Source organism: Rhineura floridana, chromosome 11, assembly GCF_030035675.1.
Source record: "Rhineura floridana isolate rRhiFlo1 chromosome 11, rRhiFlo1.hap2, whole genome shotgun sequence".
In the NCBI taxonomy this organism is placed as follows: Eukaryota; Metazoa; Chordata; class Lepidosauria; order Squamata; family Rhineuridae; genus Rhineura; species Rhineura floridana.
Genome location: NC_084490.1, coordinates 12,412,169 through 12,425,804, shown reverse-complemented (window position 1 = coordinate 12,425,804; position 13,636 = coordinate 12,412,169). Strand labels below are relative to the sequence as shown.

General features: G+C 41.4%; 1 non-coding gene across 1 annotated transcript; it reads left to right on the top strand.

Moving 5' to 3' along the window:
• Positions 1-12,062: 12,062 nt before the first annotated feature.
• Positions 12,063-12,258, top strand: LOC133368120 (U2 spliceosomal RNA). The gene has a single exon (XR_009758589.1). It is a non-coding gene; the product is annotated as a U2 spliceosomal RNA (small nuclear RNA).
• The last annotated feature ends 1,378 nt before the right edge of the window (positions 12,259-13,636 follow it).

Here is a 13,636-nt window from a genome sequence, read left to right as displayed (position 1 = left end):
GAAAGCCTCTTTACTCCTCAGAGATCAGATATGGGAGTTGTGGACTTTGGTTATGCTTCGACCTATGTTCAACCTGTATATTTTTATATGAAAGCTAATATTGGAGAATATCATGACACCTCCCGTGACCTCCTCCAAAGGAAAATAAACATGGAATATCCAGAGCTTGGAAGATTACTTTTAAAAAGTAATAAATTACAGTTACAATTACTTGGCCAAAAAAGTAATAATTCAAGTTACAATTACAATTGCTCTGAAAGTAACTGATTACTTTACTTTTTAATCATTACAATTACATTTCAGTTACTTTTTTAAAAAAACGCCTACAAGGTGCTGGCCTTGGCTGCTTCACATCTAAGTAGCCTAAAACAATATTAAAGCTAAACACAGACACATAGGGGGAAGTAGAAGGGTTCAAATCCCCACATAGCCATGAAGCTCACTGGGTGACCTTGGGCCAGTCACTCCCTCTCATGAAAACCCTATTCATAGGGTCACAATAAGTTGGAATCAACTTGAAGGCAGTACATTTATTTTTTATTTTGAAGATGATGATGATGATGATGATAATGCAGCATTTCAAATTAATTCTGTATGAGAAGCATTCCATGCCAAGCTTGGAAAACCAAGGAGGAGGTATAAAATGTAGACAAACATACTTTGACAAAATGCTGTTTATCTATATCTATATCTATAATTAGCAATACAGCTGAATGATGTATGTAAAGTATTTTTCTTTGTCCCTTTTTTATTAATATTTTAGTACTACTGCTAAAGTTCTGATGAAAGAATAAAGCATTCATTAGCCAAATTCAAATGATTAGAGCACATCACATAAATTCCACTGAAGTTGGAGTTTTTGCTATAGAAAAGGCAAAAAACACATACCCTATGATAGCCCAATAGACAATCAGAACTAATATAAAACCCTACTGCTTCTCATTTGCAAATGTTGCAAGATCTAAGGTAACTCATGTGAGTTCAGGTGATGCATGTTATGTAAATCTGTATAGATATAAGCAGAGATTGTCAACAGTCTGAGATGTGTGTGTGCCAATGTGTGCGTTTACCTAAGTGGCAGTCTTTTACCCTGCACTGAGATCACTGAGACGTAAGACTTAGTAAAATAAGAAAAGCTATTTTATTTATAGAAATACATAGTAGATAGGAAAGGCATACCTAGTTCTAACTAACTAACTAACTTGGAGACACAACACCCAGGTTTGGGAGTTGCCCTCATGGCTCAGGAGGGAGAGAGCAGAGACAAAGGTGTCTCCTCTCTCTTGGATTACTTAATTGCTTAACTGCATTCTTTGTTTGCCTCTGTAATTCTCACTTTTTTTTACCCACTGTTTGAATGTCTTTTGGGAATGCCTACTGATTATTTGTTATCATTTGGGGCTGATTACCTTCAGCTATTATCTCGCCAAAGTTGCATACACATAATAGATTTGAAGCACATTTCCACCACCACCCCAAAAAAGAATCCTGAGAACTGTAGTTTGTTACGGGTGCTGGGAATTATACCTCTGTGAGGAGTAAACTACAGTCCCCAAGATTCTTGGGGAAAAGCCATGTGCTTACATGTATGGTGTCTACTGGGAGACTCTTATGGATTGATTCTATACTCCCAGAAGTAAATCCTATTTACTGCTATGGGAACTACTTCCAAGTAAGTATGCTTGGAATTGCAGCTTTTAGGTCATGCTTAATAGCCACCTTGTATCAAATTGAACAGTTTCCAATCAGATTTAAACACTAACCACTTAAACTGGTCAGAGTGTCATTCCCTCTGTTTCTGAAGCTCAGGCTGGAAGTGTTGTTGCTTATGTAGCCATGGTATCACCATCCATATCATACATAATAAGGAGTATTAGTGGGCATGAGGGAACCCCAAGTGTTGCTGAATACAAAAAAGTGAGAGAGAAAACAGAAAGGGGATGACTCCCAAAACAGCCCAAATGAGTACTGAGCATGCTCTGTTATGGAATGCTCAGCGGCTGTGTGAGTGCGTGAGTGCATGAGTGCGTGCGTGCGTGTGTGCGTGTGTGTGTGAGTGAGTGAGTGAGTGAGAGAGAGAGAAAGAGAGAGAGAGAGAGAGAGAGAGAGAGAGAGAGAGAGAGAGAGAGAGATGTCTCCGGTAACAGAAAATTATAGAACAGTAGAGTTGGAAGGAACCTATAAGGTCATCGAGTCCACACCCCTGCTCAATGCAGGAATCCAAGTTAAAGCACACCTGATAGGTGGCTGTCCAGCTGCCTCTTGAATGCTTCCAATGTTGGAGAGCCCACCACTTCCCTAGGTAATTGGTTCCAATGTCATACTGCTCTAATGACTGACAGTCCTTTTTAGAGTGTTGAAATGTGTTTCAAATAAAATTCTAACCTTTATAATAGTCCAGATTTTTTTAATGTCCATATGAATGATGGGCAGGCTGGAAAGAAAAATAACTCACTAAGGCTACATCCACACCAGAGATTTATTCCACTTTAAACAGTCATGATTTCCCAGAATCCTGGGAAGTGTAATTTGTGAAGGGTCCTGAGAGTTGTTAGGAGACCCCAATTCCCCTCACAGAACAGAATTGTCTGAGAAGAGGGGCTGACAAACCACTTGGACATTGGAGCTCTGTCAGGAGAATAGGAGTCTCCTAATAAAACTCAGCACCCGTCACAAACTACACTTGCCAGGATTCTTTGGGGGAAGTCATGACTGCTTAAAGTGGCATAAATGTCTGGTGTGGGTGTGGCCAAAAGGTCATCCAGCGAGTTCATGGCTGTGGTAAGATATGAACTCAGAACGTCCCAGCTGCACCCAGCATGGAACTACACTTTCAGCAGCAAATATCAGAAAACCAACTCAATGTGTGCTGTCAACGTGCAAAGCATTTGCTAGGGTGCATTTGGGGAGGTGAAGCAGATGGAAGGGGCTGTTTTCCATGCCTACCACTTTACCAGTGCATTGCCCCATATTTTTCCTTATTGACCTCCATTAGCTAGGGGAAAGTGGCCAGGGAAGGGGTTGCAGATAAAAAGTTTCAGCAGCAAATTACCCCCTCTCATCACTTCTCCCTAACAAAATGCCCCCCACATCAGTAGCAGACACCAGCAGGGAAGTTCTTTTTTGAATTGTAATTCAGCTCTCATTCTGTTAATTCCCAAACTACACCAGTTGTCATTTTGACCTACATGCATAGGGAGAAAGACAGCGGAAAGGGTGTGCACAAGGGGGAGGGGATGACAAAGGATTTAGGACTTAAAGATTTAATATTCCATGAGTAGAAAAAAATACCCTATGCAAATGTCTATATTATTGCAGAAAAGTTCAGTTCTCCATATGTTTGCCATCTTTTCCTCAAGCACAACTGTTTTTGAGATAACAGTCTTATTCTCTCTTGCCCTTCACCAAAAAGCCATGTTAGTTGTCCAGTATATGAAATGACTGCAAGCAGGTGCAGCCCAAGACATTTTGCTACTTGAAGCAGAACAACAAATGGTGCCCTGCCCCCAAGTCAAGGTCATAGTACCATAGCTTGAAAAGTTATGTTGGCATTTGAGGCAGAAAATCTCACAAGTACCTCTTCCTGACAGTAAATATACAACAACCAAAAATTAAAATAGCTAATAATTTATTGCATGGTGCCCCAAATTAGTTGCTTGGGGTAGTCATCTCTTGCTGCCTAGTGAGAGTCTCTCTATGAGAGGCACATAACTGAAGCAAAACACACAAACAGAAGTGTGAGACTGAACCTACCTCCTAGTCTCTTGCCAGTTCCCAATAATTTTTGTCAGTCTGGGAATAAAACAGACTGACAAAAAACTAAAAACAGAGTCAAACCTCCAACAATATTCCAGAGAGAGGGAGAGCCACGTGAGAAAACTGTTTCTGTAGAAACAGGAGTAACACAGGAAAGAAGCAAAGCAAGAGCACCAACAAACATACAAAAATGTAATACTCCATCTTTGGAAATGTAGTCCTGATTGCAGGTGTTGCCATCACTCACTATATGCTCAGAGGCAAGTTACCAAATTCTTCCATGCTACACAGTAAGTGGCTTGGACTGTGAAAGACCAAACCAAATTGTGTTTGCATTTTTACAAATGTGTAGGGCAGTACAATATCTCAGACAGGAGGTCAGGTCTCCTGCTCCCCTGGTGCATTCACCATAGCCGCCTAATTCCCCTGCTTTTTTGAAATTTGATAGAAACATATGTAGCTATAAGTACATTGTTAAACCGCAAGGGTTTTTTTGGGTTTTTTTTGCTTATTAGAGAATCTATCTGCAATTTGGCAGGCTTAATCCCCCTCAGAAGGGCTCCTGTGCTTTTAGATTTTGTCCACTTTGGCCAAAAGGGAAAACAGTTATAGCCAATTTTAGATTCCTCATTATAGTGATTGGGCAATGCAGTGATTAATTTTTACAGAGCTGTTTGGAACCAACTCAGAAAACAGATCAGGATTTTTTAAATTGCAGAGATATACATAAAGGGTGAATCTTGAGGCCAGTGCATACCCTTAACCTGTCTATCTCTATTTTTCCGTTGAAAGGCAAAGGTTAAGCAGACATGCCACTGAGGGGTAGGGGAGAGCCAGTCAGCAGTTCCTTCTCCCATCTGAGATCATGTATGATAATTCTTCAGAAACAACTGTGTTTCTGATTAGATAACAACTATGAGGTATAATAGGTAACTACCACAAATGCACTTTATAGTTTGGTTTGAATGAGGCACTGTCAGCATTGCCTTCAGTGTGGGCGTGTGAATCTTCTTGTGAATATCATTACGTCTCCTAGTGAAATGTCTCATCACTCCTGCCATTGAACCCAGGAATATATGAAATCATTGAAAGAACAATTAGTAAAACAAAATGTTCAACACTCTTGTTTCTTCTTCATTTCTTATTTCTTTTCAGGCTGTCCCCAGTGCAAACAGCACCATTATGTCCTAAAATACCTCTTCCTCTCATGATTCTTTCTCTCTTGTTACCTTTTGAAAGCATCATCAGCTCCTGCTGATGAAAATTCATCTGACCACCCTGGACCTTCAATTAGTAGATGCTTTGGATGAGAGATGCAAAAAATGTTCTTGAGTGTCAAGAAGAGATCCCCAAACAGCTTGAAAGGAGAACCATCCCAACTTCTGTTAACAAAACCATTAAGTCTGTAATCCTATGCACACTTTCCTGGGAATAGGTACAACTGAACTACATGGGGTTTATTTCTGAGTAAGCATGTATAGGCTTGGACTTTTATAGTATCTTGGAAGGGTCATTGAATTCAGTGGGATCAACTTCGGAGTAGATCTGTAGTGGACTGTGATGTAGCTAACGCTTACGGTAGATCTCTGTGGATCTTGTGCAAGGCAAGGGGTGGGGGGAAGGTGATAAGGAAAAGCAGGAAGGTGATAAGGTCTGCATGAAGGAAAGCAGATGATTTGAGTCTTTTACTTAATTAAGTTCAGATGTTTGCGTCCATTCAGGGGGTCAGTGAAATGAGGCCATCCACAGAGACTGAGGAAAGGCAGATGTTGGTGAAATTTTCAGGTGGTGGGATAGGGTAGGCACTCACCTTACTTAACTTCCATGAGGGATTTTTTTTAAGCAAAAGAGGAAACCTTTGGCCACTGCACAAACTTAAATTAGGTGAATGCCAAACCTCCCACTTCCTGAAACATTCACTGAAATTTGTTCACTCTTGTGAAAAAAGCACTTTAGCAGGGAACGAATAGACCCATGAAATGGGGTGGTGCTTCTCCCTTGCTCTTTCCTTCCTCTATTTTTGCAATTGTCTATGAATATTCCTTGAAGAAACCCTAGTCATTTTTTCTCGAGATTGACACTCATTCAAATCCATCCCTCTATGATTCCTATCCCAATTTTCCTGTTGGTAATAACTTCTATTTCCATACCTCAGTAAGAACCAGAACGTTGATCTGTCCAGTAGACAGCTCTCCAGAAATGCTGTGACAGAATTTGTGAGGCAGGCTGTTGTTCTCTGTAAATTGAAGTGGTGCTTACTCATCTGTAGGGCTGATGGCAGGAAGAACCATATTGTGGCCTCGGTGGCAGAAAGAGCAACCAGGCTTTTGGACAGACCAGAGCTCAAAAGCCACTCTTCAGTTCTGACTGCAGTTTTAATCAGTGACTAAAATGAACCTTGGGGATATGTCTCTTGCGCATAATGCCATTTCGTGCAGAAACTTTTGTCTGAAAACAGGATTGCACTTTTGTCAACCTTTCTCAGAAGACATTTTTTTCAGGGAAACGCCTGTGAATGTTCCCTTCCCACATTCCTTCTTCACTTTTAGCAGTCTCTCACTCATAGGCTCTGGGCCCAGACTATGCATTTTTCACTTCAGAAAGGGCAACATTTCGAAGAAGCAGCCCTTTGGAAAGCACAAACCTTTGAGATTGAGACAAAAGAGCTTCCTTACAGTCTCCTCCCAGTTGACTAATGACAAAACAGGGTGGGGGTGATTGTGCTGAATATTCTCTGAGGTGACAGAAATTTTCCAGCAGTCGCTTGGGGGTGAGGCTTGGTATTATGAACAGCATGGCTTTTTTATTGTTCCAAAGCTTACTTTGCAGCAACCACTATTTGCTGGCACCACCAATAGCAGCTGGACTGACATTTTGTGGGACATTGTTGAGGAGGGGGGCAGACAGTGGCTGTCTCCACAAAAAATGAAGATTGTTTCCAGACTATTTAGCAAAGTGGACTTCTTTTTTGGGGGGAGGGGAGGATTGTGCTGCCTGTTTGGAGCTGACCAATGACATGGCCTTCTTAGTAGCAGCTCCCCATTTGTGGAATGCCCTCCCCAATGAGATCTGTTTGCCTCCCTCATTAACACTTCATTTTTTTTTCAACCAGGCATTTAACGGCTGAAATATACTGTGCCCGAAGTTATTAGCTGTGAGGATATGCAAGTGCTTTTAAAGTTGTGAGGATATGTGAGTGTGTTTTAGATGTTTTTAATGTTTTTAATGTTTTCTTCTTTTTTTTCAAAAAAAGTCTGTTTTTACTAGTTTGTTATTTGCCAGCCTGGTCTCGTTTGGAAGGACACACGTTTCATAAAATAAAAATAAAATAAAAGGGATGTGGATCTGTGCCTCTTGACTACTCCTCTGATATTGTATATGACTGGCTAGCTCCACCCCCTTTGACCACTCATTCATATGGAAGTCTGTAGCATGGAAAACATCAGGTGTGGGACTCTGCATGCAGAGGTTTCCACATCTTTGGGAACCTCCTTCCCTTTTTTCTATGCGTGGACCGTGCGAATGGAGGGGGCTGTTACATGCAAATAGGCACAATCATATACAACACATGACATATGTTTTGGATGTCATTACATATATACAATAAATACCATTTAGGGTCTGACCCTAATTATTTCTGTTGTGTATATTTCGTTTCATGGAACAAAAAAAAATCACACAACTGAGACAGGAATATTTTAACAACATCAGCCAATCCATTTTATTACAGAGAGGAAATAATTTTTAATTGTAATGGGAACTATTCATAGAGCTTCATGTGTTTCAGGCAGGAGTGTGTGCTGACTCCAATATTCAACTTGTATATCTGTGTATTTATAAAATTTAAGATCTGTTTCTGAGTTACTCTAGGCTATTTATTTATTTATTTTACTTATTTCTATCCTGCCCTTCTAAATAGGGCACTCAGGGCAGCTTACAAAAATAAAATTAGACATGTACCTAATAAAATTGTAAGCAACAGATTAATCTTTTTATTAGAGAATGTTTCAATTACAGATCAGTATACAGGCAATGAAGCAGCATATATCGTTCCCGTACAGGTCAGGTGCACACAGAAAAAGTTCTCATAAGCAATGTTATTAAGCAACATATGGTAAGGCATGCAAGTCCTTTTGGGGAAGGTGGCAAGTCCAGGTTAAAGTCCCATAAATGAGTTTTCAGAGTATCAGGAAGGGAGACCAGGGCAGAGACAGTCTCACCTTGTGTGGGGCCGGTGAGCCGGGCCAGCCCTCTTCTGCTGATTGCAGCCTCCAGTCATCGGTCCTGGGTAGCAGGAGTTCGTCTCCAAGGCAGGGGGCTCTTCTGAAGGCTTTCTCTGTGGTGAGGCTGACGCATCCGGCATATTTAGATGGCACCGTTATAGGGCGCACATAGTAGTTCCCGGAGCGTAAGGTTACATGAAGTAAGCAGAGCACAGGTAGAATGCAGCATTTTAGATGGTTGGGAGGTTGGATGCAGTACAAGCATCTAGCATGTGGGTCCTCTCCAGGAGTTGCGTTGATGGGTCGAGGGTGGATCTTCTGACACAGAGTCTGTAGCTGGGGAGCAGGGTGGACCCAGGCTCCTCCAGCAGATGGGGGGACTTGGGCTTGTCCGCAACACGGTGTTGCCTCTTGCCTCTGACCCCATTTGGGCAAAGGCCAAGAGGCTGGGGCTCCCTCCTCACAAGGGAGGAGGGAGCAATTTGTGGCTCGCCCCCTCTGGGCGCAGCGGGGCAAGCCTGTGGTGGTGGCTCCCCTCCTCTGGGTTAGGAGGGCGAGCCGTTTACTTGGGATCTTGTTGGACCATCCTCACAGTGATTGTGGAGGATGGACCATTTGTGGCTCTCCCCCTCTTGGGTTAGGGGGGCGAGCTGGTTCCTCGTACTGGCGGTGGCCCGTGATGTATTCAACGTAGATATCATGGGACCACCGGATGGTATCTGAAACCATCAGCTTGCGCATGAGTTTGGCGTAGCGTTTGCCCACGCCACAAGCTCTCAGTACGGGCTTGTTGTCGGGGTCCCAGCCTCCTAGGGCTCCAACTAGGAGGGCATGCACGGTGACTTCGTACCCCCTCTGCCTGAGTGCGTCTGTCAGAGGGAGGTACTTGTGGTGCTTGCATTCCCTGGCTTCCTTCATAGCCGCCTTTCTGTTTTCAAAGGGGATGGTTACATCTATCATGGTGATTTTCTTCTGTTCTTCCTGGCGGATGACAATGTCTGACCTCAGTTGACTCCCAGTGTCGGGTATGGAGCGGTTCAGGGAGATGGTGCCCATTGAGGCAGGGATGGCTTTGGCTAGGCAGTTCATTACTGTGTCATGTCAGTGCTTCCATGCCGTTGAGTGGGGCTGGCAGCTGCTTATAGGCCCCTTCCAACTCTACCATTCTATGATTCTATGAAGATATTTATATAAGCATGACTATCAAATATGTTTATTATTTATACAACCTGTCAAGATATTTATAGTGCAATCCTATGTTTGTTTACTCAGAAGCAAGTCCCAATGTATTCAATGGGGCTTACTCAACCAGGGAAAACTGTACCCTGAAGTGATAAAGAACTTGTTCTTTTAACAAGTCTTTTAAGTTGAGACTTATCCCAGTCTGCGTCTGTGTTGGAATTGCTTTTTAATATGTTTTTAAAACTTTTCTTAAAAAAATGTTTTTAAAGCTTTTAAAAATGTTTTTATATATGTTTTGTTTTAATATATTTTAAAGTCCGTTTTTATGATTTTTAAAGTGTTTTTAGTGCTTTTATTTATTTATTTTATTTATTTATTAATTATATTTCTATACCGCCCAATAGCTGTAGCTCTCTGGGCGGTGCACAACATAAAAACATCCAATATACAAGTAAAAACATATTATCAGCATAATAACATCATTACAACTGTTAAAACAATCATATTAAAAGTTCTAAATTTTCCAAGTAACAAGAATGCAACCTCTTCGCTGCTAGAACAAACTGAGCCACTCTGTATGAGATATACAGTACACATTTTGTTTGCTGCCCTGGGATCCTCCTGGGAGGAAGGGCAGGATATAAATCAAATAATAAATAAATAAAAATAAATAAATAAACTTCATTCATTTTTTTAAAAAATCAGTATTAGTTTCCTACATAATAAAAACTGTGATAAACCCTGTCTAATTTCTTTAAAAATAGGGTTGGAGGGAGAGAGAAAGGTTTACAACACCAACACAAGTCTGTGCTATGTTTACTCACAAGCACCATTAATTTACAGCACAATCCTAACCATGTCTACTCAAAAGTAAGTCCTAATGGAGTTCAATGGAGTTTACTCCAGGTACATGCTTTACTGCCAGAAATTGCTTTACTCCCAGAAAAGCAGATATTGGATTAAATTCACTAATACACAAAAAACCTTGTGGTTTAAGAATGTACCTATAGCCCACAGATATTTCTACCAAACTTTAAAAAGCAGGGAAATTGGGCAGCTATAGTAAATGCACCAGGGGAGCAGCAGACCTGAACTCCTCTCCAAGATACTGTACTTCTCTACAAATTTGTCAAAATGCAAACACAATTTGGGTTGGTCTTTCACAGTCCAATCCACTTGCTGTGTAGCTTAGAAGAATTTGGTAACATGTGCCTCTGAGCATATGGTAAGTGGTGGCAACACCTGCCATCTCAAAAGATGGAGAATTATATTTTTGTATGTTTGTTGGTGTTCTTGTTACTTTGCTTCTTTCCTGTGTTACTAATGTTTTTACAGAGAATCTAAACCAGAATTTTTTTTCAATTGTATGCTCCAAGCAACTGTGATTGATGCTTAATGTGTCATGCTTAATGACATCACTTGGGCCCACCCTGTGACATCATTCAGGCCTGCCCCATGACATCACTCAGGCCCGCCCCTCAAATCTCAGGTTTTGGGATGCTTCTGACCTGGCAACCCTACTCACAGAGGCTTCTAAAGTTTATTGGACCACAAAAATAAACAGCAGAAGCTGCAACATTTTATAACATGTACAAACCTGAATGTACACCACTCAACCACCTCAGGAAAGGTTATAAAGAGCCAGAGGGAAACACCCAGTCCTTCCCTCAAAAACATGACACTGTCATTGATTTTAGAGCTTTATCTGGTGGTCTACTAATTGCCTGATGGTTTTTTACTTTCCCCACCAAAACCCCTGGACCTATTTGTCTGCAATTTGGCAGGGTAGTATGTATGTATGTATGTATTTTACTCAGTGTCAGCAAGATTCATACTGATTCCCCACAAAGCACTAGGGTAGGTTAAGTGATTAGCCACCCAATGCCTTAGCGGAGAAAACCACTGCAACTATCCTGTTGTTGTTGCAAATATAACAGAGAAAAAGAAATAAATATTGTCAGCTGATATTAACAATAAGTATATCCCATCCACCCTGACTTAAACATATTAATTAATATAGGGAGTCCATATTTCCAAATAGGCATCCAAATGACATTGACTGTGATAAGGTATCCTTCTGAAATTTGGTAGACCTCATGCCTCCTCCTCCAAGGGATGATTGTGACTGCAACTTGCATCCTATTCTGTGACAAAATGAAAAGTTATAGACTTGTCTTTGCTTTTTTTTTAAAAGGCTTAAAGGTGCCCTTCACATCCTTGTAGGTACCTGCCTGAATATGGCAGCCTTAATCCACTCTGGAATAGCTTGTGTGACTTAAAATTTTGTACACGTTGGCCAAACAGGGATAAGTTATTGCCATTGGGGAACACAGAGCTTCATTTTACACAGAGCAACTCAGAACCTATATTACAGCTCAAAATGGAGATAGCCTTTAGTACCAATCCCTATATATATACATATACATATACAGTAGGGCTCCACTCATACAGCGGGTTACGTTCCGGACCACCGCTGTAAAGCAAAAACCACTGTAAAGTGGAACACATTGACTAACATTGACCAAAATGGCGCCCGACGGCCAAAAAACGCCGTAAAAGTGAAACAAGCGCCGTAGGAGCGGGGCCTTTCTGCAGTTGACAGCCACTATATTAGCGGAATGCTGTAAAGCGAAGCGCTGTAAAGTGGGGCCCTACTGTACATATACATATACATATATTATATATATAGTATTTTATGTATTTTAATTTTTATGTTTTTGTGATTTTACTGCTTACAATTTTGTATGTATGTATGTATGTGTCCTTTTATTGTTCATAGCCATTGGCCGTCACAGTGAAATATTAATACAAGAATTTCAAAAGAGGACAGTTGATACAAAGAATATATATAAGCATTTCGAGGTTAAAAATTACAAAAATTCAAGGGAAAAGAGCAAATAAATCATTTCTTGGCCTGTTGGCTAAGATCAACTGTAGTATCTGTTCTTATCAGTTTAATCACTGGTAAACTTATACTGCCAGGATCTCTTGATGAGCTGAAATCACTTTCACAGAAAGAAAGAAGACTTTGTCACATATGATTGCTACTTCCAGCTGACACTACTTCCGCATTCCCTATGGAAGAAGAAGATCCACCTCCCTCTGATGAGGGGGAGAGACAACTGGAGGAGACCAGCCGCCAACACCAGCCCCCGTTGGGGAAGAAGATAGGATCTGCCTGCCTTCGGGCTGTCAGTCGGATCCGAGAAGACAACCTAGCAAGAAGGGAAGGAAGGCTCACCCCACCCCAGGGAGCTCCTTGGGTGAGCCGCTGACCCAAGAAGCTCCTGGACAGGAAGGGCAGAACAGCTTGATGGCCTTATAGGCCTGCGTCACCTTTCTATCATTCCATCCACATGTGTGAGAGCTTCCTGCAGCAGTTGCAATCCAACAGACAAGGAGCCACATTTTCACTATGTCAGAGTGTGCATCACCCTGCACCCAAAAAGGCTTTGTTAAAAAGGAGCTTCTTTCCTGGACGTTACTTTTTTAACATTACTTTTTTATTATTAGAGACCCCTCCACCATCACTACCATTCCTACCATTCCTACTACTACTACTACTACTACTACTACTACTTGCCCTTCATCAGCAGATCTCAGTTTGGGTGGTTACAGCAATTTAAAAGTCAGTATTAAAACAATTAGAACAAATGACAACGCCAAGAATAGGGTCGGTCCTGAAAACATGCATCTCAGGTGTCAAAGGCCAGGGCAAAGAGTGCATTTCTGTGGGGAGGGAAATCAACAATTTAGGGGCTGCCACAGAGCATGCCCTCTCCTGGCCTATCCAGAGAGAGGTGGAACTACCAAGAGGACCCCCTCTGTTGATCTTAACACCTGGGGCATTCTGTAGGAAAGGAGGTGGTTTCGCAGATATTGGGACCTACTGTAAGTTGTTTGGGGCTTTAAAGACTAGCATGAACATCTTGAATTGAGCCAGAAATAAATTGGCAACCAATGCATCTGTTTTAAAACAGGGGTTATATGAGTTCCAAAGGAAACCCCAGCCAGTAATCTGGTGATTGCATTTTTTACTAGCTAAAGTTTCTGAGTCATCTTCAAGGACAGCCCCACATAGAGTGCACTGCAGTAATCCAATCTGGATATTCCCAGAGCATGGATTACAGTGGCTATATTCGGGGTGGGTGGGAGTGGGAGTTTCTTTCTTGCTCTTTCCTACCTTAAGATAATGCAGAGGTGGTTGAGTGATGTGTATTGTTGCCTGGACTACTTATTACAGAAACTAGAATATTATAAAGACTTACTGGTGTTTCTGATGCTTCTTTGTGTCTTCTTTAAGGCTATCCAGAAAGTGAGGTTATCTTGTGAGGCTGCCTGAGGAGGTCCGAAGAGCTCTGCTTTGGGGGATTTTTTGTTGTTGCTGTTAAATAGAGCAGCATAGGATATATTAAAAAATAAAAGGAAGCTTTTAACTTAAAAAAGCCTCTGCTGCTGTGCTTTAACAAGAACAA